Source organism: Anopheles merus, chromosome X (genome assembly GCF_017562075.2).
Source record: "Anopheles merus strain MAF chromosome X, AmerM5.1, whole genome shotgun sequence".
NCBI lineage: Eukaryota > Metazoa > Arthropoda > Insecta > Diptera > Culicidae > Anopheles > Anopheles merus.
Genome location: NC_054081.1, coordinates 14,191,043 through 14,218,036, shown reverse-complemented (window position 1 = coordinate 14,218,036; position 26,994 = coordinate 14,191,043). Strand labels below are relative to the sequence as shown.

Genomic DNA, 26,994 nt, shown 5'->3' with positions numbered 1-26,994 from the left:
GCAGTATCTGGCAGCTGAAATCAAAAACCCCGAAAGCAATCGACGTCCTAACTCGACCATTCTGCTGCGCAATTCGATAGCTTCTGGGATGCAATTATCCGCTACCGTCTGCGGGCGGGCCTTATCATCTACTTATTACCGATAGCTTCTATAGCACCCAAGCATTACACCTCTCGCTTGATGGCACCTTGCCCGTTTCTGTGTCTTCTCTTTTACCCCTTCCCTTTTCTTTACGATTGGAAAGATTCCACACTCGACTCGGTATCGAAACTGAAATGTGATCTGACGACAAGGGTGCGCAACACATCGGGCCCCAGACACGCTTGCAGCATTCATTCTAATCCCGTAATGGCCCCGTCTGGCTGGCTCATGGGTACATGGACATCCTGCAACCACTCACTCACACACATCCACACACACACATGCACAGTACCGAAGCAATCGCGCTCAAACCTTCATTGCAGAATGTACCTTTTTTTGCGCGGCAGAAACGCGATGGAACATAACCGCCCCGCTGTAAGAGGATAAATTTGAATTTATGAACGGTTCTTATGGTGTGTTTACTTTTTGCTCCAGCACTGCTCGTGCTCTCGCTACCCCTTAAGCGCCTGGCGACAATTGCAGCCGGGTCCAGTCATTAGAGGGTGGAGAAAGTTTTCGAAAACCAGCATGACAACGACCAGCAGCAGCAGCATATTTGTTGGCGGTGCGTGTGCCACGCGGCGCCGCAAACTGTCGGTACGTGCCCGAGTACACCGCGTCCGTGTGACGTGATTGTGACACATTTGGGCACACACGCACGTAGGAGCGTTTTGTCCCGTTTGGCGGAGGTGTGTAGCTGGTTCGTTGGGAGATAGCGAATATAATTGCTGGATAAAAATTCCTCAAAAAAGCAGTGTCCACATATATTCTGACATCTCTCGCAGTGGGACCGAACTTCTGAAGCTGAAGACGAGACATCATCCAAGCTTCAAATGCTTCAAACCGATTATTGGAAAGCATCCCGCAAAACGGCCGGCGGACTGTGACTTGTCGAGAGAATCAGAGTCCTCCGCCGTGCTTTTTTACACTACCCAAGCGAGACTCTGAAGTTGCGGTAAGGGTACCGGCCTGTGGAATGGAAAACTTTTCCGACGCGGCAAACTGTGTAATACCCCCTGATTTAATCCAGACTTGCACTTGCTTCGATTTGGACGCAATGTTTGCCCATAGCGATGCTGCAATGGTTCGGAAAACAGATCTTCATCCCTGTTGCCCTTTTCCATACCACAGATGTATCATGTTCGGTCGGGCGCGGGAATCTTTCCCTAGAACAAGGAGTAATCTTCAGAAATCTTCAAACAAAGATATCCCTAGGCTGCCGCCTGAGCGCGCTCTCCCGTGCTGTCTTGACGTACTTGAACGAATTTGATGCACCGAATGGCACCCGGGCTGTGGACGGTACAAATGTGTTATTGTGCGATTGTCTTCCAGTTAAATTGTTGGTGCGCGTCCTTCGCCGACGTCGCTGTGGCAAAGATTCTCCAGTTCTTGGGTGCCGTGTATCCGTGGGCGCTAAGAAATCACAAGATGACATGGCGAGGAACGAGAGGTGCCATTGATGACATGCTCTGGCCCAGCTCGTGCACAACTTTGTCAACTTTTCCCCCCGCCCTGGATCAATCCCCAGAGCTCACTCCCTTGGAGGCATCGCGGGCATTCCGTTTACTTTCCGGATTGCGGCCGGAGGCATCCATGTTCGCTTGTAGCCTCGGCAAACAAACGATTTCGCTTTTTTCCAGGGATTTTTTTTGTGTTGCTTTTCTGTCGACGACAAGGGGCAACACTTCGCCCTCATCCCAGCTCCTGCCGAACGATCAGGAATGAAGTGGTCGTTTAGTCGCTTTAGTTGAGCATCGGTATCGGTTACTGTTATGATGTGTGTCTGTGTGGTACGTTTAGCTTTCGGGTTTTATGAGTTTAGTCGTTTTGTTTGACTATGTTGTCCTACCTCCCCGCAGACACTTCGCAGATATTTGCGCCCTCCCCCCTAAGCAGCGTTGAGAGCTTGACTGACGAATGGTGTGATTCCTCTCGAGAGCTGCCCCGTTTGGAAGGGTCATAATAAAACGCAATAACCTCTCCAAGACATGTTGCTGCTGCTCTGCGCTATCTAAACACAAGAATCATCGTAGTGCGGTCAATGCGGCCACGAACTACTCCACTCGCGGGCCGCGTACACGTCGAATTTACGCATCAACGAATCAATATTCGTAAACTGATCCTCTGCAAAAGCACCGCCAGCTCATCTGGGCCAGTTGCTTCTGTTGCTTCGCGTCTAGGTGCTAACGCTAACCACTCGGAGCCGTCAGTTAGACCACGGCTCTGCGCAATACCCGTATGTTCGGTCGCCGTTTTTTTTTATTCAACTCCACCTCTAGGATGATTTAGATCTAGGGAAGGTTTCCCGCTGGGTGTTCCACACAGCAGCTGTGTGCTGGTTGTGGACTTTTTGTTGTGCTTTTGCCTTTCCGGCGCTCTCGGCGGCTTTACCACTTATGGAATGGCTCACGGTCGAAAGCCGTGTGATTATTGGAGCAGATTAGATGTGTTTCGAAGTTTTATTGTCAACAAAATCGCAGAGTTTATTTTGCCGCCCCGTGGGAATATGCTTTGACAGCACGGTGGACAGCAGCAAACTCCGCGTTAGGGGCCGAGCCGGGGATACGGGATCGGACTGGCGCGTGGTTTTGCGGGATGCCCAGCATCAAGGTGTTTGGATGTGGTTTCGGATTTCACGGAGCTACCGCAGCAGATCCCAATCGTACCACCTGCTGTGTTTGGCGGAATCCGGAGACTGCTCGGATTGTTTTACACCGTTTTGTGGTGCTTTTGGTGACGATTAGAGAGCGTTTGACAGCACTGTCACCACAAATCAGTTTAGAATCGGGAGATTGCGGTTCATTGCAAGCCAGCAATGTCTGGTGAAACAATCACTTTGAAGCTGCTCTATTTTCACACTCTTGCACACATTTACATCAGAGTATGTACATGTACATTACAGAGCTTTTAACAAGAACTTTGAATGGTCCATAACAAACGCTAATCAAGAAATTGCGTCATTTTGTTTCAAAAGTTTTACATTTAGTGCCATCTACTTGAGTTCAGTGATGATGATTGCCAAAGTTGTAGATGTATAAAATTGATTAAATTTTGATGGAATTGAGGCAAATTTTTAATAGTAATTATAGTATTTGAAATAACAAACTTAAAAAAATGTACAAATTTGAATGCTTTCTTGACATTCGGAGTTCGAAACATTGTTACGTTGAATCATTGATTTCATCTTTTTTTTTAATTATCACGATTGCCATGTGTTGACTAACAGCGTTACAGATCTAATGAATTATGGTATAAACAACTGTTTTGCAGGTAAGAGAACAGGTTTTATAGTTTATTTCATACATTCATTAGATTTATATTTTTTTGGAATTGACATAACATGTTCATAGTGACAAGAAAGACATTCTATAAGGAAGAACATTATCCAAGCAATTGATGTAGTATAAATAAAGAAACATATTTTTTTTAATCTGCTTTTGCTTTGCGGCTTAAAATTCTGCAGAAAGATGACGCAACTTCGCGATAAACATCCAACGCTCAAGATTATTTTTATTTTATTTTTCAACCAAACTCCACCTCTAGGATGATTTAGATCTAGGGAAGGTTTCCCGCTGGGTGTTCCACACAGCAGCTGTGTGCTGGTTGTGGACTTTTTGTTGTGCTTTTGCCTTTCCGGCGCTCTCGGCGGCTTTACCAGTTATGGAATGGCTCACGGTCGAAAGCCGTGTGATTATTGGAGCAGATTAGATGTGTTTCGAAGTTTTATTGTCAACAAAATCGCAGAGTTTATTTTGCCGCCCCGTTGGAATATGCTTTGACAGCACGGTGGACAGCAGCAAACTCCGCGTTAGGGGCCGAGCCGGGGATACGGGATCGGACTGGCGCGTGGTTTTGCGGGATGCCCAGCATCAAGGTGTTTGGATGTGGTTTCGGATTTCACGGAGCTACCGCAGCAGATCCCAATCGTACCACCTGCTGTGTTGGCGGAATCCGGAGACTGCTCGGATTGTTTTACACCGTTTTGTGGTGCTTTTGGTGACGATTAGAGAGCGTTTGACAGCACTGTCACCACAAATCAGTTTAGAATCGGGAGATTGCGGTTCATTGCAAGCCAGCAATGTCTGGTGAAACAATCACTTTGAAGCTGCTCTATTTTCACACTCTTGCACACATTTACATCAGAGTATGTACATGTACATTACAGAGCTTTTAACAAGAACTTTGAATGGTCCATAACAAACGCTAATCAAGAAATTGCGTCATTTTGTTTCAAAAGTTTTACATTTAGTGCCATCTACTTGAGTTCAGTGATGATGATTGCCAAAGTTGTAGATGTATAAAATTGATTAAATTTTGATGGAATTGAGGCAAATTTTTAATAGTAATTATAGTAATTTGAAATAACAAACTTAAAAAAATGTACAAAATTTGAATGCTTATCTTGACATTCGGAGTTCGAAACATTGTTACGTTGAATCATTGATTTCATCTTTTTTTTTTAATTATCACGATTGCCATGTGTTGACTAACAGCGTTACAGATCTAATGAATTATGGTATAAACAACTGTTTTGCAGGTAAGAGAACAGGTTTTATAGTTTATTTCATACATTCATTAGATTTATATTTTTTTGGAATTGACATAACATGTTCATAGTGACAAGAAAGACATTCTATAAGGAAGAACATTATCCAAGCAATTGATGTAGGTATAAATAAAGAAACATATTTTTTTTTAATCTGCTTTTGCTTGCGGCTTAAAATTCTGCAGAAAGATGACGCAACTTCGCGATAAACATCCAACGCTCAAGATTATTTTTATTTTATTTTTCAACCAAACAACCAGTCACTGCCGCAGCTTTGTCCTTTTAAAAAAACATGAGCATACCCCCCCATATTGGCACAGTTAATGTCCTATTGCTAATTCACAACTTTCCGCTACGTCACCGTCTAATAAATAGCCCAAAACGATGACCCGAAAATAGGAAGAAAAAACCACTCTATCTTTCAAGCTACTTCCCATTCGGTCTAGCTTTTGATCTCCTATCATGCCGACGCTTCATTGCCCAATCATCTGCGTCCGGGAATAATCTGCATCCAAGCCAGCTCGCCCGCACACCTACGCCGCTAGCGAGGAAAAAAGAAACGCAACGTAATGGAAACGCACTTCCGGCCGCAGCTTTTGCGCGCGGAATGCCGAGCGCTTGATTGAAGCAAGCAAAAGCCCAACCTCATCGTACTTCAATTGTTGACTCCAAGCCGCTCACGGAAGCCGCCCAGCAAAGTGGAAGAAACAAAGCATATTTTAATCATCCCAAGCGAACCATCATGCCCTGATCATGCACACCACTTTATCCGTGCCAAAAAAAAAAATACGATCCTTCCCCAATCAATCATTTCGCTCATAAATCACACACACACACTGGGCGCGTCTCCGCCGCTCGTCGTTTCCAAAATAGCTGGAAGTGTGAACGGTTGCAGCGAAGAAGCGATTCACGTTCGTTTTCGGCAAAAGGATGTGTTCAGATAGGTTGGGAAAAGAAATAAACTCCCGTTCTCACCCGCCTTACATCCCACCGAGCACACGAGCTTGCAATAAAACTGACACACTAGCTATCGCGCGAGTCCAACGAGAAATCCATCATGACCCTTACAACTCCCCCGTACCGCCTCCGTAATCAGTTTGATTGGTGCACGCGGTATCCGGTTCGAAGGACCAAATCGGCAATGTGACAACGGATGAAACACTTTTATTGCCCTTCTTACGCTAGGAACATAAGAGGATCTGTGTGTGTGTGTGTGTGTGTGTGAGAGAGAGAGAGAGAGAGAGAGAGAGAGAGAGAGAGAGAGAGATATGTTTGGAGCTGATGACGCTGGTGGAAGTCATCGTTGATCTAGTTTTATTGGAGATTTCCACTTTCCGCGCGACACTGCGGTGTACGGTAGGGTCCCAGGTTCCGAAAGACGCAGCGCAAGCAAAATTTTTGCGAAATGACGAATTGCACCGAGGGTCACCGAGGCCCGGTCTCAGGACGCTCGGTGTGCTGCAGTTCGCACAACTAGACACATTTGATCGATAGGTTTGTCGAGATTTTATTGACCTGATCATCAATCCCTCTTCCCGGCTGGGGACGGACCAGGCTGCCAGAGGGCCAACGTTTGTGTTGGAATCTTTTCGTACACGGCTTCGGGACCTAAGCGTGGTGTCAAGCGTCTCTCCACTGTAATTAAACTCGTTATTCTACGGTTCGCCGTACCGACTATTCCTAGGTACTGAGTGTGTCTGTGTAAATGATGCATTTTGCAGGGGCTGTATGCAAATTGTGTAGTCTCCAACGAAGATACCAACAACATTCTGCCGCACAAAGACCGACCAGCAGTGACGTATGATAAATGGGGTGCACATTGATCATCCCCCGGTTTCGGTGCGGTCATTTCGGTTTCGGCACCACCATCATCACCTTGCCGGAGAGAGTTGGCCGTAGTGGGGCGTGCTAAGTAGCCGGCAGGTGATTATTCATGGCCGCTTGTTAGGTACGCAAAATTAACGCTCCACCACAGCCCACTGTGTCGCACAGTCTTCGATAGGGGAGCCCTCCGATGGATGCACAACAAACCCAACCATCGCTACACAACCCCACCATTAGTGAAAAACATTCCACGTCTGGTGTATGCGGTGGGCTTCCAACAAAAAGCCGCTACATTAAACGCTCCAATGACACGGGAGACAATAAAAAAACCCAGCCATCTCTTTCCCTGGGATCTGCGCCCAATTGGGTCCAATGATTCGAGTAAAAGTGACGATCTTTAAGCGCTCGTTAAGACACCGGCCGAACCGCAAGCCCATTAGACGTGTCTGCACGCGACATCGTCGCCGCATCGAACGCAAAGCAAAAACAACCGCTCCGCAAAGGCTCCCCGGCAAGCAGTTGCACCGAATTGCTGCTGTACCTACCTACAGAGGCACCATGCCGACAGCGAAAAAACAGCAGCCGTTGACAAATTGAGCCTACCTGTGCCCATTCGGGCACCGATTTGCGCGAGAGCGTCGAGAAGAACACACGCGCGACGACCAAAGCGACGAAACGCAACCATCAGCGGCGCGCACCAACTGTTTGGCGCACCAATTGGCCCTTAATTGCTTGAATTTGGGAATCGTTCACCCGTGTGTTTGCGCTCAGGCACTTACAAGAACGGCAACAAGAGAGAAAAAAAAACAAACCGCCCCAGAAGGATGGAAAATTCGAACACTGCCCAAACCTGCTAAAGTTTTACACCTTTCGGGCAGGTTACGCTCGCATCAGCGTTGGACCCGGTGGTTCCCTTTTGCATCTTCCACTGCTACCAACCCCTCCTCCCCCCTTTCGTTAATTAGCCTCAACTCACACGCCTTAAAAGGCGAATCAATCGCGGCGGACGGACACGGGTCCTCTTGTGTGGTGACAATTTTTCAGTTGCTGCCTTCGCTGCTTCAGAAAATCGGAGCATTCGGGACGGAGCGGGTAACTAACTATGTCAGTTTCAAAAAAACTTGTACGTCCCGTTTCGTTTATCGTTGCAATAGATGTCACAAGCTGTCAATTTTGGCTGTCCTGTGCAATTGAGTGGGTTCCAGGACAACGAATTCCAGGAAATTAGGGATGTCAAGATTTTATTGTTCGAAGACTGTGAATATCCCAGTGAGCTATTCTATCGCTGCCTTCCAGGCTGCTAGCAAACAGGTTCAGTTCCTGCAAACCTGCCCGCCCTAGGCTCCGCTTGTAGGGAAGTCAACGAACTTCACCGATTCCGACTAAAACTGGGCGATAGCCGGGTCGGGAGGCTCATCAATCTTTCGTTTCTGTGTATCTCGCCTTCCCAACCAAAAAAAAAGATGTCCTCCGTGCTCCGGAAGCTCGTAAACAATTCCATTATGCTAAGTTTATCTCCAGCTATGTGTGCGCTGGTGCTGCTGGTGCTATGTTTTTCCCCTATCACCCTCAACGCTTCACGGAAAGCGGCAGTTGGGTTTTTTTTGTTGCTTCACCACAACATGTATCAATGTATTCCCGCTCGAATGTTGTTTTGTTTTACGATGTTTTCCTTTTTTTCGTTTGTCTGTATTTACAACAAGAAAGTTTTCCTCTCATTTTCCCAGCATATCATTTCATATCGTAGACGCGATGCGATCGATTGGCAAAATGTTTTTAGTTTTTGTTGTTGTTTTTTTTGCGGAAACCACTATCTTGTACTATCTTTTTAAGATCTTTTGCGCACGCTATGGCCAGCGTGGATTGGGTACGATGCTAGAAGTGGGCTAAAATCAAAACCATACACAACAATCGCTTGCTGCAGACTCATCTTCAGCTAGCAGAGGATGGAACTATCGACCCACAAAACCAGCAGCACTGTAACCAGAGGGCGCTACAGTATGCAACTGACAGTAGCACTCACTTACTGCAAGATTCGCTCGTGGTCATTTTTCTTGCTAGCTTCTAGAGAGGAGGGGGAGGGGGGCTATACATTCTGGGCTGATTTGGAGCATAGTTTAGATTGCCGTACCGTAAACACTTTCTCACTCACATACACACCAACATACCTTAAGGACAGATAAAAAAAGGATACACCACCAGCTATGACGGGATGCTAGAGGGTAGCGGAGCTAATTTGAATAAAGATGACTGTTGCCAGCTTCCGGGGTACGACAGCGTGCGAAGGGAAGCTCAAGATGATGGAATGCTTGCGCTCTGCCCACTCTACGCCCGGACTAAACAATGGCCGATATGCCCGGCCCAACGCCCCAAGATGCCACTGGTGTTGTGTGGCGTGTGGTGCGAATAGACAAATGTACGTCCCACCTCCAGCGAACGGCCAACCAGTTCACTCTATCGGCGCTGGTTACGGGGTTTTGTTTTCTGTTTTCGAAACACACAAAAGAATGCCCCCGGTGGTTGAAAATGCTGCGGTAGATAAATTGTAATGCTCGCAAACGGGAACGGGAGCGGCGGCCGTAAACTGCAGCCGTACTTCGGGTGTCATAATCGGACGAAGAAGTTCCCATTAAGCGAAGTGATTGCTCGGATGGGTTTTTTGGCTTCTTCCATTTTATTTTTGTATTCAAAAACCTTCTCTCGGCGTCATCCTCGTACGATCTTAACCGACTCTTTGCAGACGTCTTTATAGAGCGAGAAAAAAGGTGGAGAGAGAGATAGAGAGAGAGTATATGTTCCGAGACAAGCTACTGTGTTGTTGGGTTGTTTTCCTTTCTTTTTGGTTCGTTGTTGCTGTGTGCTTAATAACAACATTACTGCAACGACCTGCAGCCCAGCGGGAAGTGCAACCGTGTACTGTGTGTGCCGCCTGCTTCCCCGAGATAATAATAATAATAATAATAATAATAATAATAAAAGCAATATAAAAGATTGCATCCCTTCCACTATCAGCCCGCGGGACGTCCCGCGCTGCCTCGGCACGCCGGGCAGCGGAAAATATAGCAATTGTCTTTAAGACAGCTCCGAATGGGCTGCAAATCGTGTCGTGCAGCCCTTTTCCGCGCGAGCGTTCCGACCGTACGAAAGAGATACTACGCCAGAGACTCTCCTTCCTCCACCCCGTAACTTAAGCGATATAATAAAAAGCATCCACACGGTGCTCTCGATGCCCGCTCCGTCCCGACCACACCACACCCTATTAACCTGTCATTATTTATCATTACGTGGCATTCATTAAATAAATACCAAATATTAAATAGGCTCAAGAACGCAACTGGCCAGGGAGTACCATACGGCAAGGGTCCCGGCAGAAGCTGCCCGTCATTGCGCCCGCAGTACCCGCCAAGGCGCGGTGAGGATCTTCTGGAGCAGCTCGTTGTTTTGGTGCTCCGGAAACATCCACTGCGTCGTATACACGAAGAATTGGGTTGAAAGTCACAATTTTTTCGCAATATCCCAATCTTTTTACCCAAACGTCTCGGATATTCACTACTCAGTGTCTGAACGAAGTAAATGTAAAAAAACGCACGCGAGCAAGAAAAATGGATTTCAATTTCCAAAACAATGTCTCGATCCTGCAAGGAAACGAGCGACCGAGCGAGCTGTCCCTCCGGGCTGAAATGGACGCCAATTATGTACGCAGAGGTACGGCTCTCCCTACACCCCATACACCAGGGGCACACGGCTTCACGGCGCAACAAACCAGCGATAATTGATTGATTCAATTGAAGGATGTTAATCAGCGGCACAAAACAAATAATCACTCGTAGCCGATAGTGGAACGGTTTGCGGTTGACAGAACGGCGGGTTGGAATAAAACGGCAACGGTACAACGGCGTATCAGTTTCAGGTCTTTCTCTTATTGGGTCTGCTTCTTTGAACGGAAGAAGTCTTTTCGCAAACCTTAAAATAGTGGCAACTTGCCAGGAATCGCTGCTGCCCAATCTTCCTGCTCCTGCTATAAATATTCGACCGGATCGAAATGTATTTCATCACGATCGATTACACTCTTGAGCCTGCTCCGTGGGGACTACATACGCTTCTCCACGCTTCTAACGGCGAAATGAAGAGATCGATCGGTGTCACGCTTCTGCAATCAAACTGTGTTCAGCATTGCCTGTTCCAAACGTTTTCAGGTGGTAATAACTTTCTGGCGTGCTTGGTGGACGGCCTCATTAATTCGGCACCGCAGAACCTTTTCATGGGGTGGAAGAAAGAGCAGGGAGTGCTCCTCATACGGATTAATTATTAATCCACGGTAGCAAATGCAACGCATACCGCTGGGTTGACTCCCTCCACGAAAAAAACTACGGAAAAGACAAACAGCGAGCAATACATTAAGGGTCCGAGTTACGATAAAGCAGCCGTGGCCCACCACTCACCACTCCAACGACCTACCTGGACGGTGAATGTGAATTATTGCCCACCTCCGGACACTGCACTGGATTTAGGGCGATTTCTTAGCTCGGAATCTGGCTAAAACGTTAAAGACACGGGTTTGCAGGAGCTGAAAACTGGAGCACATTACTGGAGAAGGTGAAGGCGAAAGATAAATGCCGTACAATGTTGATCATGCGGAAAGGCGATTTTTCTTGCGGGAGTCGCAAAACACAACGACAACGGATGCGCGGGTGAGACTACCGGAGGAGCCGTCGAGTCGCCGGAGAAGTTTTGCGTGTGCGATTGGAAAATTTCACATATATTAATGACCGCACGTCTCCAGCAGTACGGACGAGAAAGCAAACAAATATTTCACGGTATGCAACGGCTTCCCTTTCTCCAGCAGGCGGAGGTGTCTTGGTTTTTTTTTTGCAGATTCCTGGTTTCTTATGCTTTGTATGATGAGGTGATGGTAGACGTGATGGTGGCCCTGGATAAAGTTACATCTCACTCATACAACGGGGGATTTTGAGATGTATCGTCAATGGCTCTATAAATCATAAAATTCTTACCAAAACAATCACTCTGGACGACTAGTTACCCCAGTACTGGCGGAGCCCCTATATCTACAAACGAGTTCTCCAGGATCTTCAGACTGCCTGAACATTGTAATACTTCGTCCAATACCTTGCTGTTATGTGCGGTACTGGTGAAGGTGATTCTCGGAGCTATCGAACAGCCTCGTCGTATGCACTGTGATATTATTGTAACCCCGCACCCGCAACTTCGTCGGGCGGCAACAGGAGTTGGCGTGAGAGTTCGACGCAGGTGGTTTCGTGCACGCTGCACGGGCAGTATTAACCTTTCTCCGAACGCTCCACTGCTCATCTGGGTCAGTCAATTATTTATGACGATATGCGTAATGACAGCGAGGCAACGATGGTATGCAGATTTCGGGATGTTTGTTTGTTTTTTGCAAGCGCTAGCACTTGCAGGGTTTCGGCATGCTGCGGTTTCTGAGGTTGCTTTGTGTTCTTAAGGTTGGTTGTATGATTGTTGCTCTCACTGTACTGTAAACTGTGAAACGATCTTACTACAAGTACTGCAACTCAGTCGATCACAGCTCCAACGCATCTGTCAATACCACCTTTCACCTTCTTGAGGTTCTGACAGCGCTTTAACCCCGAACAATGCACTGGCTTTGCAATATCCTATCAGGTAAGCGGCAATTCGCCACAGAATAGAAAGTCCTGCACATGGCAACCTGCGGCAAAGAATACTTTCCCGTTCATTGCTGCCATGTTATCACCCGCTGGATGCCACGGAAAAGAAAAAAGCTGCCTGACCAGGTACCCGTCATCGGAGATGATGGATGATCTTGAACCAAACGCCACCAAGCGGAGCAAAAAGACCACCGTTCGGCCATGTACTACTTGCAAACGTTCTGTCCAGTCTCGGAGTTGCATCTTCCGACTGCCCGCTCGTACTTCCCACCGCAGTGCGTCGTGGTATCGATTCCATTTATCGCCTTCAACATGTTTTTTTCTTTGACTACTTTTGCTCCTTTTTCGTTTCTTTTTCACGGAGCTGACGGCACTCCGTCGGTACTGGCAGGACAATTAATTTCGCTCGCCAAAGCAGAAGGCAGACGGGAAGACAACAACACTGCCGACTGACAGTCGGGATAGTACTTATCAGTAAGCGTGCTGTTTGTTCAGCTACTGCTCTTCACCTTTCAAGCGGTCGACTTCGGTTCCGCACAGGTTTGCTGTGAATGTGTGTGGTGACAGTGTCGGAAGTCCGTGAGATGTACCTGCTGACCGGATTATCGATGATTTGCCTTTGCCCGACAGGGATGCTTTTGTTTTGCTTGAAAAATCGACCAGCGTTCCGGAGGGCGAACGAACAACTTACCCATTGCATGATTGATGGTGTTATGGTTGAGATTCTGCTGCTCGTCTTCAGTTTTCCCGGGAAAAGGACTGTTCGGAAAGCAGTGGGTGGAATTTTCCTATCCTTCTCGGGTCGCTGTTACACCGGGGTAGTGTAGCCGGTTGCGTTGACTTTGAGCGCCTTTTTTATTGCTACACTCCTGTCATAGCCCGGTAAAAGCGATTCTTAACCTTCGTCAGGTGATCGCAACGCCTCGAATATCTGATACGCTTCCGTTGGTTGTGTTCCAGTTTTTTTTTGTCCTTTTCTTCCATACCACATTCCCCATGCGACCTTTTACTTCTTGGGGCGCTGACATCGATACGCTCGTCCCGGTTTGCGTGAGACATAATCAATCCATTTCCGCCGCTTAAATGCCATCCCTGCCCAGGGCGGCTCGGGGAGGCCGGAGAAGAGTTCGGCGGTGGCTAGTTACTTTTTGAAATGATATCCGTGCTCTCGTTTTTTCGGGCCGCTTGCTGTTGCTGCTGAACAGGAACGGGAAACCACGATTAAAGGTAAACTTCAGCGTGATTGAGTGAACCGGTGCGGTGCCGTACAATGTTGCACCTGCAGGGCAGACAGGCGAACACGCACCCGGAGGGAGTATTAATGGAGTTAATCGACACGTCGGCCGACGGATGACAGTTGCCCTGCCTACTGTCAGGAGCGCTGTTTATTATTGTTATTTAAGGGGGTTTTCTCGTTCTTTTTGTTTCGCTTTACGCTACACACTCTGCTTTATCCGTTCCGTGCGCTATCGCTTCCCGGGACCCGTGTACGTCCGTCGCTCAACGTCGCTGACAGCTGATGGATGGAGCTGCAAGATGGGGTCCCGACGAGCTGTTATTGTCCTGTCCACTTGCACCTGACCAACGCTGAGAGTTTGTTTGTTCGAGGGCGAGATGGTTTCTTCTGAGCGTCTTTGTAGACATTTGGTCCTTTACCGTTTGAAAAGATCTTTGTCAGAAAAAAACCTTTATTATTACCAATAAAGATCCTACAATAGTCTTAAAATGTTTGCTTTACGACCTTTCGTGTGATCAAAGATGTTCTTAACAAACCAAAGGCAAGGACTTTGCATTAACATGTAATTCAAGATCATGAACTCTTTCTTGGTAACTTCTGGATTATGTCTGTAGAAGAATATCACACTTCTTAGCTGCGAGTGATATCCTTCTAAAGAAACATCCAGAAGTTCCTAGGATCGCCGTTCTTAGGTTTTCGGCTTTATCTCAAGCATAAAATTGTATCGGAAGAATTTATCGGAAATTTTCTCAATCAAGACCTCGCTGAGAGGAGTTCATGCATTGGAAATCATTGCCATGAACAAAGTTATTTACTTGAGATCCCGTTGATATAAAATCCCTTGGCATCTTTCAAACAAACATTAATGTTGAACTCTATTTTGCGATTTCTAGAGACATCTAGAATGATTAGATGATTGTGAACTATTTAATAACAAAGATCTAACTAATGCTCCTCAACCTTAACGCTGTTCATGAAATGGGCCAAAAATATTGGCCAAACATCATTTCTGCACCTATGGTCCAAGACCTGACGATGCTTCAAAACTATTTTTTTATATAAAATGTTTTATTAAAAACGTGCTGATATTCTATTTAATATTAATATTTACAAAAAACACGCAGAACTTATATGTCAATCACAGCATCATTGTTTCCAATGATGTGGATGAAATAGTTCGCAAACAAACTTAGGATATGGCTGCGTTTACCTGCACTAATGCCATTTAGTACAGGCAAACGCAACAAACCGAACAATAACGTTGACGAAGACGGACACCCTGAAATTACAACGCTAATTCGCTTGTGCAGAATCTGCCAAGCATCAGCAACTCTTCTGCAGCCAGCGAATTTGTGTTTCAGGGTGTCTATTGCAGGACAAAACGAACATGACGGAGATGGAACGCGGTTCATTCGATGCAGCAGCTCTCCATGGCTGATCATGCCGTTTACCAGCAAGAAGAGCGTGCTGCGTTGAAGGGACGATAAACAGGAACGATGAATATCGCGCCAGAGTAGCCGCCATGAGATCTCTCTGGGATCTTTCCAAAATAAATTCCTCTTCAACATTATTCAAATATTTCTTGAAAGATCACGAACCATTAAAGCATTTTTAACTATTTAATAACAAAGATCTTAAGCACTCTCTTGAACTACAACGCTGTCCAACAAATCTGCCCAAAATATTGCTCGCAAATTATTTCTTCGCCTTTAATCCAAGATCTTGATGATCCTTCAATATGATCGCTCCAAAAACTACGACCAAATGGGTTCCTCCAAGCATCTTGCACAGGCCGCTGACACGGCAAGATCCTGTGACGGCATCTTCCCGGTTATTGTTTCCACTCCGATCTCCACGCACTTTGAGCCTTGCCTCGGCACCAGACGGTCCCTGGACAGGCTCTCCACTGTCCCGGATGATTGTGATTAATTGATTCATTTGCATTCCGCCGGACGTGAGCAGTATGGGGGTCTCCCCTCCCCCCCCCCCCCCGGCGAGGGAATTTAATTGCCAATTGCCGTGCGCGTACCCGTCCGTACAGGCGGGATGTTGGCCGTTTTGTTGTCCCCGATAAACGGGGGCCCCCGAAACGCGTCCGCTCAATCGATCAATCGGTTCCGAATCGAAGGACATTCGCACCAAATTGGATACGGTTCAATTGCTGCAGGGACGTCACAAGAGGGGGCGATCTGCCCCTCCACCCCTCCCCTATATCTGCGGAGTTTTGCAGCAGGTACACACAGCATGCATGCATGCAAAGAGAGCAACTTGCAGCAGCAACCAACCAAGCAGACAGCAGACACAAAAAAAGGAGAAGTAACATTATCAAGCAGTTAAAAAGGAGCACGCACGAACGCATACACAAACACATTCTTATCCTACCCTTCTTCCCGGGGGGTGGAGATTGGGGCGGGAGGAGTGGGGCGAAAAGGAGAAAAAAATTAATGACGCTGTCAACCGCTCGTTGATTGCGCGCGCCTGAACAAAATTGCCAATTATCCTCTTCACTGGGCCGGGCGAACTAATGCGCTGTCTGTTTTGTGCGGCTGGGCGGCCCGGGGACGAAGGATACCGGGGCTGTGGCGTTGCGGCTGATACATAGAAACACAAGGCAAAAAAGGGGTGGGAGGAGAAAGAGCCGAGCAAACCAGACATCACAATCCTTGCCCACTTTCGCCACGCACGTTCGCGAGGGAGACTCCACCAACAACAACGAAAAAACAGGGAGGGCGAACGTACGGTGTGTGCTCCTTAAGGGGTCAGAAACTATGGTCAGATTCGATGATTTCTTCATTATATGTGTTCCTCTCCTTCCCTCTTCCCCCTATCATCCCTTGGTTCTTTTAGCCGCAAAAGACTCCCGCCGCCCATTCCACCGTATCACTGACACAATTGGCACGCCAATCGGGTGCACGCGCATTACACAAACGAGCAATTTCGTTCCAATAAAAGTGATAAATAAAACGATGATTCCCGAGCATCTCCCCTTCCCGAAAACCCACTCGTAAATTCGTCACACAGCGTCCAAACGCTAACCTCAATCTCCTCCAAAGGAAAAGAGAAACACAAAAAAAAAAAAGAGCACCACCAAACCAAAGGGACAGTTCGCACGGCCAACCAGAGCTAGAGTCCGGGGAGGGCAGATAAATGTTGTCCTATTTATTCCCACCCACTAGTGCCCATTTAGCACCCTGGGCCCCTAGCAGTTGACGTTTGTAGCACCAGATCCTTCGATTCAACTGCTCAGGATACGTTATTGCTATTTTCGCCTGCGCTATTCCCTCTTTTTTTTTTGGCTCGAAATGCTTTATTGCCTTGTGCCGAGCGCCGGCGAGGTTGTTCGTTCAAGTTAGTCGGCCAAAGCTCAAGGATCTAAGCGCCGGTTCTAAGTCTTACGCAAGATGTCATCTTGCGGCTGGATGAACAGGCTAAGACGGGTCCGGGCTAACCCCGAACGCCGCCAACTTTTGGGCATCTTCTCCGCCCGGACCGAAGATGAACTTTGCCCCGAGAGGAATTATCTTGCAGCTCATCCATCTAGATTCGGTTCGGTGATGTGTGTGTGTGTGTGTGCGCGCGTCTCTCATCCAAACAAGGGCACCGATTAAAATGCCACTTTCAAAAGTCAGCTTTCGGGAATTAGTCCAGTGTCTGCACTCCGGAACGTGCTCTCCGGTGCGTGCAATAGAAAGATGACAGTAAACCGCACGCGTACATATCCTTTCGCAGCTTTCGAGACACACTATCGCAAGCGTTCGTGTGCTCGACATCGGCTTACATGCCTGGCTAGCCCGCGCAATGCGACGACGACCCAACCCCGGACCCAGACAATGCCGGACGGTCCCGTTGGCCGTGTATCGTTAACAGCTTTACCTCCAGCCCCTCAACACCTCCACTAATCCTGAAGTGTGGTGTGGATTTTAGTGAGGAGATATTCAAGACCCACAACAGCAAAAAAAGTCCCATTCACTCAATCCATCCTGCTGCTGGTGCTTTTTTCCTCTTCATTTTGCACCAAAATATTTCACCACCATTCCGATTTAATCCGATTCCGCCGCGGACATTTGTTTGCGTTCCCAGCCCCGCGCACGGCCCCAGAGCCACTCCAAAAAGGGTGTAATTCCGGCTCACCAGCAGGCTCTGGATCATCAGAAAGCAGCGGGGGGAGCAGATGCTGGGAGGAGTAGGCAGTGAACCCTTTGTAGGTTTTCTATCACGGTGACAGTGACAAATGATGATGTCTACGGGCATCTAAGTTCAGCCTAATTCGAATATCCAACCGTCCTTTTGTTGGCGGACGTTGTTATTGCCGAAGGAAGCGTTTTTTTTTTTGCTTTTTTGCGTCGTTATTGTGCGTGTGTGTGTGTGTTCATGTCAGTGAATGATTATAATAACCTCTCCGCGGCTTTTCCCGCTTCCCCCTCACACACTTGAATCTTGATGGTTGGTTCGCGTAGAAAAAGGGAAGTAATTGAATCGAAGCCTGGAGGCTATTAAAATTGCGGGAGCAACAATCCGCACAGGGCAACTTCACCCTGAACGCGTGTCCTTTCCAAGCTCGGCAAATGCCCTCCTCGACCTGCCTAATACATTACGCACCGTACGCTTTTTCTGTATGTCGAACAAAATCTCGTTCGACACGACCGTCTTCAAGCCCGCTTCGAATTAACCCATTAGCCCGGGACATAATGGATCGCACCCAACCGGCGGGCTCGACATTGATGCCTTCCATCATCGCAAAACCAGCAGTTGTGTGCTAGTCTGTGACGTAACGCCCGCCCGAGTGATGAGCCGGAGGGAGCGTTTCGATTGCGCGGCACAGCCCAAGCGCGCGGCTGCAGAATTGAACCGACCAGTCTGAACTAATTTCGTTTGTTTCCTTCTCTCTCTCCGTCTCTCTTTCTCGATTGCTCGCACACCGCTCGGACATCGGCTGCGTCGTACACCTGTGCAGGTAAGTGTTACTATGCCTCGGCTCGGAAAACTATCGATACCTTTCACCCGTATCGCTCCGGTTGCGAGCGTGCGGGTAGGAAGCGAACCGATAAGCCGAATTGCGGGCGGACGGAGGACATACATCGAATTGTCGGCAACTCACACACGCTCACATCGAGGTATCATTAGGGGCTGCCATAAATATGAGCCTGCTAGAAGGCGGGGGGGAATTCCGTGTCTGCCTCTGACATCTTTCTCGCTGTTTTGGCCAGGCTGCTGCTCGGTGGCAGTGCCCATTCCGTTCCCAAAAATGGAGCCTCAACGAGAGCCTCGTCCCCAGGACCGTCCGTTTCTACCGCAAAAGGATTAATCTCATTTGGCGATCTTTAAATTTATAAGATGTCATTATTATCGCGAATGGTGCAGGGGCACCCGAGGTCGCACACACATGCTCCCCAGCCCTCAAGGTGCGTGAGTGTGAGGGTTTAAAGCGACCCGCAGCGTGTTGGACAAACGAGCTCGTTCTAGCCATCCAAAAGCTATCCACAAAAATCGATCCTCCGTGCCGCTGCAACAAGGGGTTACAATTCCGGCCGCAGTTTGAGCGAAAGCTTTGCTTTGGAATGTTTTTCTGAGGAGAGGGGGACAATTTTTTCTTCCGTTTGTTTGTAGGCCATCGGTACAAAGTTTGTTGCAAGACAATGTGCGGTAACCACAATCGAGAGGTGGTGCGAGCGGGCGGTTTAAAGGATAATGGTTCTTTTGCACATGCGGCAGCACGCGGGAATCCTCACCGCCTCGGCTCTACCAATTAAACTGTCACAGCCCGGACGGTGGGTATGCCCGGATCGATCGGGGTGAAAGTCGTTGGCCGGCGCGTCATTTGCGGCCGCAGAACATCGTTTGCTACTTTCTCGGGACATTATTTCTCCGAACCCCATTTTCGCGTGCGTCTTATTCGACACGCTGAAGCTGAAACAAAGCAAATGATTAAAAAAACACCACCGATTATCAGAACCAAAGCATTCAGAATATGTTTATTGTGTTTGGTTTGTTTCAAAGATGATGATGATGGTCCCATCTCCACCCCTGCATAGGACCGAGAAGGACGAATACAATATTTAAGATAACTTATTTGTCAGAATATAAATATTGGAGAAACATTAAATAAAATCAATTGTTTAACCCTATTGGGTTGTTCAGGCTGGATAGTTTTCCTCCCGAGCCCTAATCATCCAAACTTATCAAAGCATATTTTACGCACACGTGTCTCGAAACGAAGCAGTCAAGTCATTATTCTATCATTCGTATCATCATCATCATAGAGTGCTGTTGATGGACGATCCTGTTTTACAAATGACTAATGAAATGATTGCATTGAGTTTTAGTGTCATTGCTTGCCGCTGTGAAGCCAGTGGACGCAATTTCTGCTTCCTGATATGTTTTCCACGTTCTTCAGGTACTATTTCACTGTTTGGCCGGTTGCATTATCCTCCCAGCCAAGTAAACGGACAAGTATCCGGACAACTGTCTCTCGGTCTTCATTTTCAGTTTTCTTTCGAGCCTCAAGTCTCTCAGGGTCATTGGTAATTCGAAATCAGGCTATCTGTCGATGCTCTGATTATTAATAGAGCCTAGATGTTGAGGATGCCGGATCAATCAATAAATGAATACTCTATAAACTAATTACGTGACCTATGTCTATTCCTAATATACTCTGGACATGATCGCTTCAATTTTGTTAGAACTCTTTGGCCTCTTAATTCTCTTCTCAGTCTATTAAATGTAACGACTCCTTTGAAAAATAGCGAATTACTACCTGCTGTTGATGATAGGTATGATAATCTAGGCATTTTGGACGTGTTCTTTGGTAATGAATATCCGAAGCTCTCTGAAAACGCTGCGTCAGATAATCTGGCAATTGTCCGTTTACTAGTTTGTATACAAAGATCATAGTCATGCAGGTGACCGTTTGCTCAACACACAACCCACTCAAGTATGTTGAGGTGATGGTGTGATTAACGATGATGAGGTGAAGCGAGTTACTGTTAAGAATGTCTCGCATAACCCAATGTTGAAGTTTTTGTAATGTTCTAAATAGAGCCTCATTTACTAAGAATTATATAGTTGAACAAAAATCTAAACGAGAAGCGGTTAATGTGGTTAGTACATACCTTCTAGAAATTACTATGAGTTTTTTTAACGTTCATTTTACTTTCTTAAATCTTAACCATTTGCCCAATGATTGAAGATCTCTATTGAGTTTTGTTTTGCTTCTTTTATGTTTTCATTGGACTCAAAAATTACCGTATCAACCAAGCCAGCGAATTTCCAACGCTTCCGAAGCAACTACTCATCTGCTAATGAGCGTCCGGTCGAAGAACAAAGCTCAAATCCCCCCTCTTTCCACGCTTCCGTACACACTAAGCGACCGCACGTCCTCTTTGACAGCTGTCAAATTTGTTCTGACATCAACACGCACCAGCTACGAGTCCCGCAACCAATCGCAAAACGATCGGTTGATGAGATCGTCCTCTCCAGCACATCTTCTGCACAGCTCATCGTCGTTCCTCTACTGCAGCTGTCAAAGCTGACAGTGCGCGCCGCTGTCAGGCTAAATAGCGCGAGCGGGTGGGCAGATGACAAGGGGCGGGACAGCCTCGAGTGATCGTGCCCGTCCGTGTTCTGTGCGATACCTTTCAAACCGCTTACGGGCCACCTCCACCTTTACGCTCCTCCCGGAGACGAGAGGATAAAAAATACAAAAACTCCCCAAAGCGAAGGATTTATTTTGTTGATTCATTTTCCGTTCACCGCTGCAGCAAGGGACACGCCGCACCGCTAACGTCAAGATGGATAATTTTTTTATCCGCAGCGTTTCGGGGTGGCTGAGCCGTTTGGGTGTACCGCAGGGTCGCGGGAGCAAGCCGAGAGTATGCAAAGAAAATGGGCAAGTGAATGCGTTATTTTTGTTTAATTTTTTTAACCCCCCTTTTTATTGTTCACTTGCTTACAGTGCAGTGGTTCGGTTTTGGCAGGATTGTTACCCGCAAGCCTGGAAGGCACCCGAATCGGTTTGAGACGGTAAAGCTTATTACAAAACGTACCCGTAATGATATGCATTTAAATTAAACAAGCTTTAAAGCGTGCCCTTCGCGTTTTTCTCGTGTTATTTTTTGCAGTGTTTTAATATACTTTTTTTTTGTTTCATCCAATTCGTACGTCTGTAACCGTTTATTCCCCCAAACCATATCGTTTAAAGGTCCACTTTTAAGCGCTCGAAGCTGATGTTTGTGACAGCGGCAGGAGAAAAGATATATTTGACCAGAATGTGCGTAGGCCGAGCAGTACAGCGTTTGGTGCGCTTCCCCCCCAGCTCGAGCTGTCTTGTCAGCCGGATAATCGGATTGATTGCGTTTGCTACAAATTGTTTGCCAATTTCGGCGCTCCGACGACCGACCGACGGCAGACAGCGGGAAGTAAATCTGATTCTACGGTGCTGCAGCGGGCGAGAAATGCGAACGGTACAGCGCAGAGCGCGTGATTCGGACGTTCGAACTGATCCTTTAATCGAGCGTTTGTGCTGTTACGAGTTGTTGACAGGGTGCAAGATTTTGTACGCTGATATCCGTGAGACATAACTTTTGTTCTTTTTTTTTTTTTTTTGCTTTAAATTTAGTTTCGGAACCGTCCGGCAGAACGTCTTTCGTCACGCTAGCACGTTTTGTTGTGGTTGCCTTTGCTTATTTTTTTCTTTTTGGCGAGCAAATTCCGTTGACAGGATCGTTCGGTTTTTTAGCCTTTTTGCGACCGAAATATTATTCCTTTTTTTCCAAATATCTTGCTGCCAAAAAAAATCCCAATAAACACGCATTTGGGCATATTTTAAATTCGCATTAAAAGTAAATCTCGATTTGCGGCGTAGCAATATCTTGATTGAATTTCTTTGCTTTGCTTTGCTCCCTACGTTCCGTGCCCCTTTATGAGTCTTTATTTGACCAGTTTTTGGGTATTGAGGAGCGATCTTTATTGCGATCGCAGCTAGCAACCGGAAGGGACGTTTGCAGCCGCCTCCCCACCGGGGACACCATATCATTTAATAATTAAATAATCAAAGCTTCCATTTTAATGGTGCTTAACGCGGCTCATCGAGATGCACCGATAAAGCCGCATTGCGGCTCCCGGCGTGGCGAATACGAAACGGGCAACACCACCAATCATCAAATCTCGCTGCAGCCGGGAGGGGCGCTTTCACAAAGAAACACTCAAAGCCGAATGCATTCTGATGTTTGCAACACAGTGAACACAGCAATCACTGCCATCCGTCGCCGTCCGTCATGGGAGTGAGCAGACAAAATAAGAAGCAAGCGAGCGAGCCCCTTTTAAGCCACCCCTTTTCCCCACGCTGCTCATTTTTAAGTTAACGTCTTTTTTGTTTCCTTTTTAAGTCCTCCGAAGCGGCCGCTTTGATTGAGAGGGATTATGATGCGTGCATGCGGTGTATGCAAGCGCTTGATTCGTGGGCATGGAAACAGGAAAAATTAATTTAAAAAAATATTATACAGCACACATCACACCCGGAGCGGAGCATCCCAGACTGCGTGCGGAATACAGGCGGGTTCAATTAATTTCATAATTCGCGTGATTTACTCACTTCTTTGGTACGAAGTATCGTAAAATAAAGTATTCATAGTGTAATTTTGTATACAAGCAAGGAAAACCAGAAATTTAAATTGATGCACACCACAGCATTTTGATGAACATTTCAAATTCATGTTCACATCCTGGTCACGGCACCAACAAGTTGATATGCATTTATTAAATATTAAAGTCCCCTTGAATGCAATCTTGCTACAAAACGATGCAATCAATGCAACAATTATATACTTCGTTGCATAGCTTTCCATTACTGTAAACATTCACATTAGCTAGTATTTTTTTTTATAAATTAGTGCTCAACTTGGCAATTATAGACTAATAAGGAGTCCTTAATGTCTATCCATTCTCCTCACCAAAAGCCGTTCGTTTTGCTTTCCTACTAGCTTCACCTAGCATGCCTTTTGAAGTGCTTTTTCCTGTACCGTGAATTTTGAGACCTCCGCCTAAAATATCTGTCAACCATCTTTGGTGCTGCCGTAGCAATTGATAGCTCCATAGAAGGCAAGCGAACGGCTAAGCCTAAAGCGTCACGCGCGGACCTTCCGGGCCGAAAAGAAAGTTGAAAATAAAGTACCAAATTTATAATGATATATATTTACATTAACCGGCCTGTGTTCGCGAGTGTCGGCTTGTACGGAAGGCGACTAACTGGAAGCCAGGCCGCACGGGTTTTGCGGGTGCCCTTTTTATCGGGCCTGCGATTTATTTCACACCTCCTAAATCTGCCCGCTGAGCTGTTGATGAATCGGCAGAAAAAATGGCCAGCCTGCGGGTAAGCTTTCCACCGGAACCCTCCTCTAAAGGGGGAACCCAGTCAAAGGGGTTATCCAGTGGGGCAACAGCAAACAAGCGTTCGCTTACCATAATCGGGCAACCGCAAGAACGCGCCCCAGCGGATCATAATTTAATCTGCAGCGGAATGGAATGTTTGGCTTATTGCGGTTGGGCGGGCATCAGTGGTGGAGGCGCGCGAGGTGCAGCGCATTCATCATTAATCGGCAAATGGGTGTCTATGTGTGTGTGTGTTTCTGTGTGCCATTTGGGCCACCCTAGCACACCCCGAAAACACTTGGAGTTATTATTATGAGTTGCTTCTCCGCGCGCCATTTGCTTACCGATTTGGATTAATCGTCTCATCGTGCCAAAGTTTATGATGCAGTCGAATGTTTACACGAGCGATGCCTCCTCCGTGCCATCGACCGGTGGGTCCGGTGTATAAATAGGTCGCATTCCGTTCGGTTTTGGCGGGAGGGCACGGAATGTTGCACCGGGGAAGGTGAGCGAAACCATTTACCGACACAAATACGGGTCTCCCAGCACCGTCGGACTGGAGTGTTTTCCGGCAGCCAAATGCACGATGCCAGCATACATTATTGTGCAAATTTATGGCAATAATTGTTAGTTATTTCATCGCCCCGGTGCAGCATGTGCACCATTGGCGCATTAAAAATAGCACCAAAAATGAATAAAAACTCACGCTGTACGCGAGACTAATAAGGTGCACGTACAATTTGACTCCTGGTCACGGCACCCGGTTGTGCAGTTTCTAAATCAACTAACTCAACCAAAGCTTTCGTTTCAACTAGCGAAAGCTCACCATCCACCGCAGCGCCATCTAGCAGTGGGTAGCGCTAGCTTCGTGAAGTGCAGCTCCTCGGTGTCTTGTTCACGCCGACACGATACAACACCGCCGGCATTGGTAAAGGGCAACCAAATGCAACCCCATCGGTACGCGCACAGTTGGCCCTGTACCTCTTGCCCAGTCATCTACAGCAGCAGCAGCCGCCTTCTCCTCATGCTGCCAATTAAACAATTTACCGAATGCCAATCGGTCAGGGGTCAAGGTGTGCATGCGATATCACCAGGCGAGAGTGACTCGCCACAAGCTGCAGCAAAGAGCGCACGTAAGTCGGGTAGCTGCTGATGCTACTGCTACCGGCCGGTCGATGGGCCGGAACTTCGCGTCCCAAACGTGGTCTGGCGACTGCAATTGTCCGGCGGTCCACAAATGGAACCGCCGGTGAACTGATCGGTGCGCCCGACGCGACCAGAAAAAAGGATGTGCCGGTATGCGAACGGCTTCAAACACTTCGCCGGACGGAGGGACCAAGATCGGGGAGATCCAAAACCTCCATTCCGCTGGAAGAGTAATTATTATAGCTCTTTGCTTGCTTTTTTCTGTTCGGCCGATTCTGTTGTGCGTCCCGTTCCATTCGTTCGCCGGTGACAGTGGCGGCTGCATTTTTATGCATCCCGACGTGATGAGCGGTATCCCAGTGCACGCCCCCTGTACGTCGACGTGGAGGCATCCTGGTGCAGCTATGAAAAACCAAAAAACAAAACAAAAAGAAGCTTTTCCCTGTCCGGTCGAACAGCCGACACTGCGTACCGGAGAAGGAGCCGGCGCGCATTCCACCGCACAAGCAATGGATCTTCTTGTTTTCCAGAAATACCTGCTACCTTATTTGCCGTCTCTTCCTCTCCTGCTCCTGCCCTTTCGCAACTGTAGCTCCAAAGAGCAGCAACCGCACATTGCGGCACGCACTGGCAAACTGCACCAACGACCATAAACCTGGTGTTGGCCGCGGGACGTGTCCGTAGCATTCCCTTGAGGGTGGGAGGCGGCCCGTCCCACCGTTTCCCACGCTGCTCGCTAATGGGAAGGTGTTGAAATTTGCCAAAAACTCATCACACACCCATTTGCTTTGCCGTGCCGTTCGCAAAAGATATAAGCACGTAAAGCCGCAACGGGCGGCAAACCGTTCTGCACTACGACGAACGTGCCGACACGACACTGGTTTCTTTCCCGTTTGGTGTTTATTAAATTAAAAGCGAATGATGAGTAATGTGCAAAAATGGGTGGTTACCATACAGCATAAAATAAAATTTTAAAAAAAGCAACAGTAGAAGCATGCTTGAAGGATTGAGGATGAGAGAAATGTGCGTCTTCGTGTAGTGGATGATGGAACATTGGAACAGCGACGAAAAGCTCTGGCGAGAAGCTGCGTTGAGTAGCGCCATCTGGCGGTCGCTAGTGGCAACTACCTTCTTTTGATTTGACAGTTGTGAGGACAGATTTTTCGAGGACGTAGCTTCTGCAATTTGGCTTTGGTAGAAGTTGGCTCAATAACAGCTTTCGTTTAACAGCACAGATGTGATTTTGAGATATTTTGGCAGTAAATTTTAACGTGCAATATTGTTATGAAATCATTTTATTTAAAAAAAGTGTTTCTCATTACGTTGCTAATTAAAATCTACATCATAGTGCCACGCTGTAAAAACTTTTAAATACTATTACTCTCTCTGGTTTACTCTCTACCCCCTTCGTAGTGAACTATTTCTGCTCTTTATCTCCCAACGCTTGGTCCGGTAAAAGCGTGCCCCTATGTCAAACGTGTCCAGCAACAGCAGCAGCAGCAAAACTAACACGCCGTGCGGGCCTGTTTTCTTCTGTTCGCGTTCTCGCTCGAGTCAACACCTTTCGCTCGCTCGCTCGCTTGCTCGCTCCGTCGTGACCGCCCAGCCAACGTACGCAGCCTCCCGAAGCCTGCTCGCGACTGCCTGCCCCGGTGGTCGCTGCGGTTCGCGTCGGCCGAGCGGCCCGGCCGTGCTGAATGCCGCGTGCACCATCAGTACGCGGTTTGTTGTCCTCGTGCGAGGTAGTGCGGGCTCGCCGAGGGTAATAGAGAGAAGACACCAGGAACACGCACACGCAACAACAGCAACAAAAAACGAACGCGCGCGCGCTCTTGTTTTGCTGTGTGTGAGGTGTGTGTTTTGTGATTTTTGGTTTTTGCTTGTTTCGTACTTCGTGTTTTTCACAGTGCTTGGCTGCTCTGAAGATCTCTACTATACCCAGCATCATCATGATCGCGAAAACTTCCCCCCATCCAATCGTAGGTGTGGAGTGAGTGCAAGCGAGTAGATAGGCACATGAAGAAAAACAGAGACAGAGTGAGAGAGAGAGAGCCATGTGTGATCGAAATACC

General features: G+C 47.4%; 1 protein-coding gene across 11 annotated transcripts in view; it reads left to right on the top strand.

Annotated features, from left to right (window-relative positions):
• Nucleotides 1-26,994, top strand: part of LOC121588047 (monocarboxylate transporter 12-like) — a 129,043-nt gene that overhangs the window by 61,688 nt on the left and 40,361 nt on the right. Inside the window, exon 1 of one of the 11 annotated variants that reach the window (XM_041905640.1) lies at nucleotides 26,655-26,773. The exons of 9 other annotated variants lie outside the window; for them this stretch is intronic. The gene's annotated coding sequence lies outside the window, so the exon portion shown is untranslated. Of the gene's footprint in view, nucleotides 1-26,654; nucleotides 26,774-26,803; nucleotides 26,902-26,994 lie in introns of those variants that run through there. One more of the 11 variants, XM_041905668.1, reaches the window with a different exon arrangement.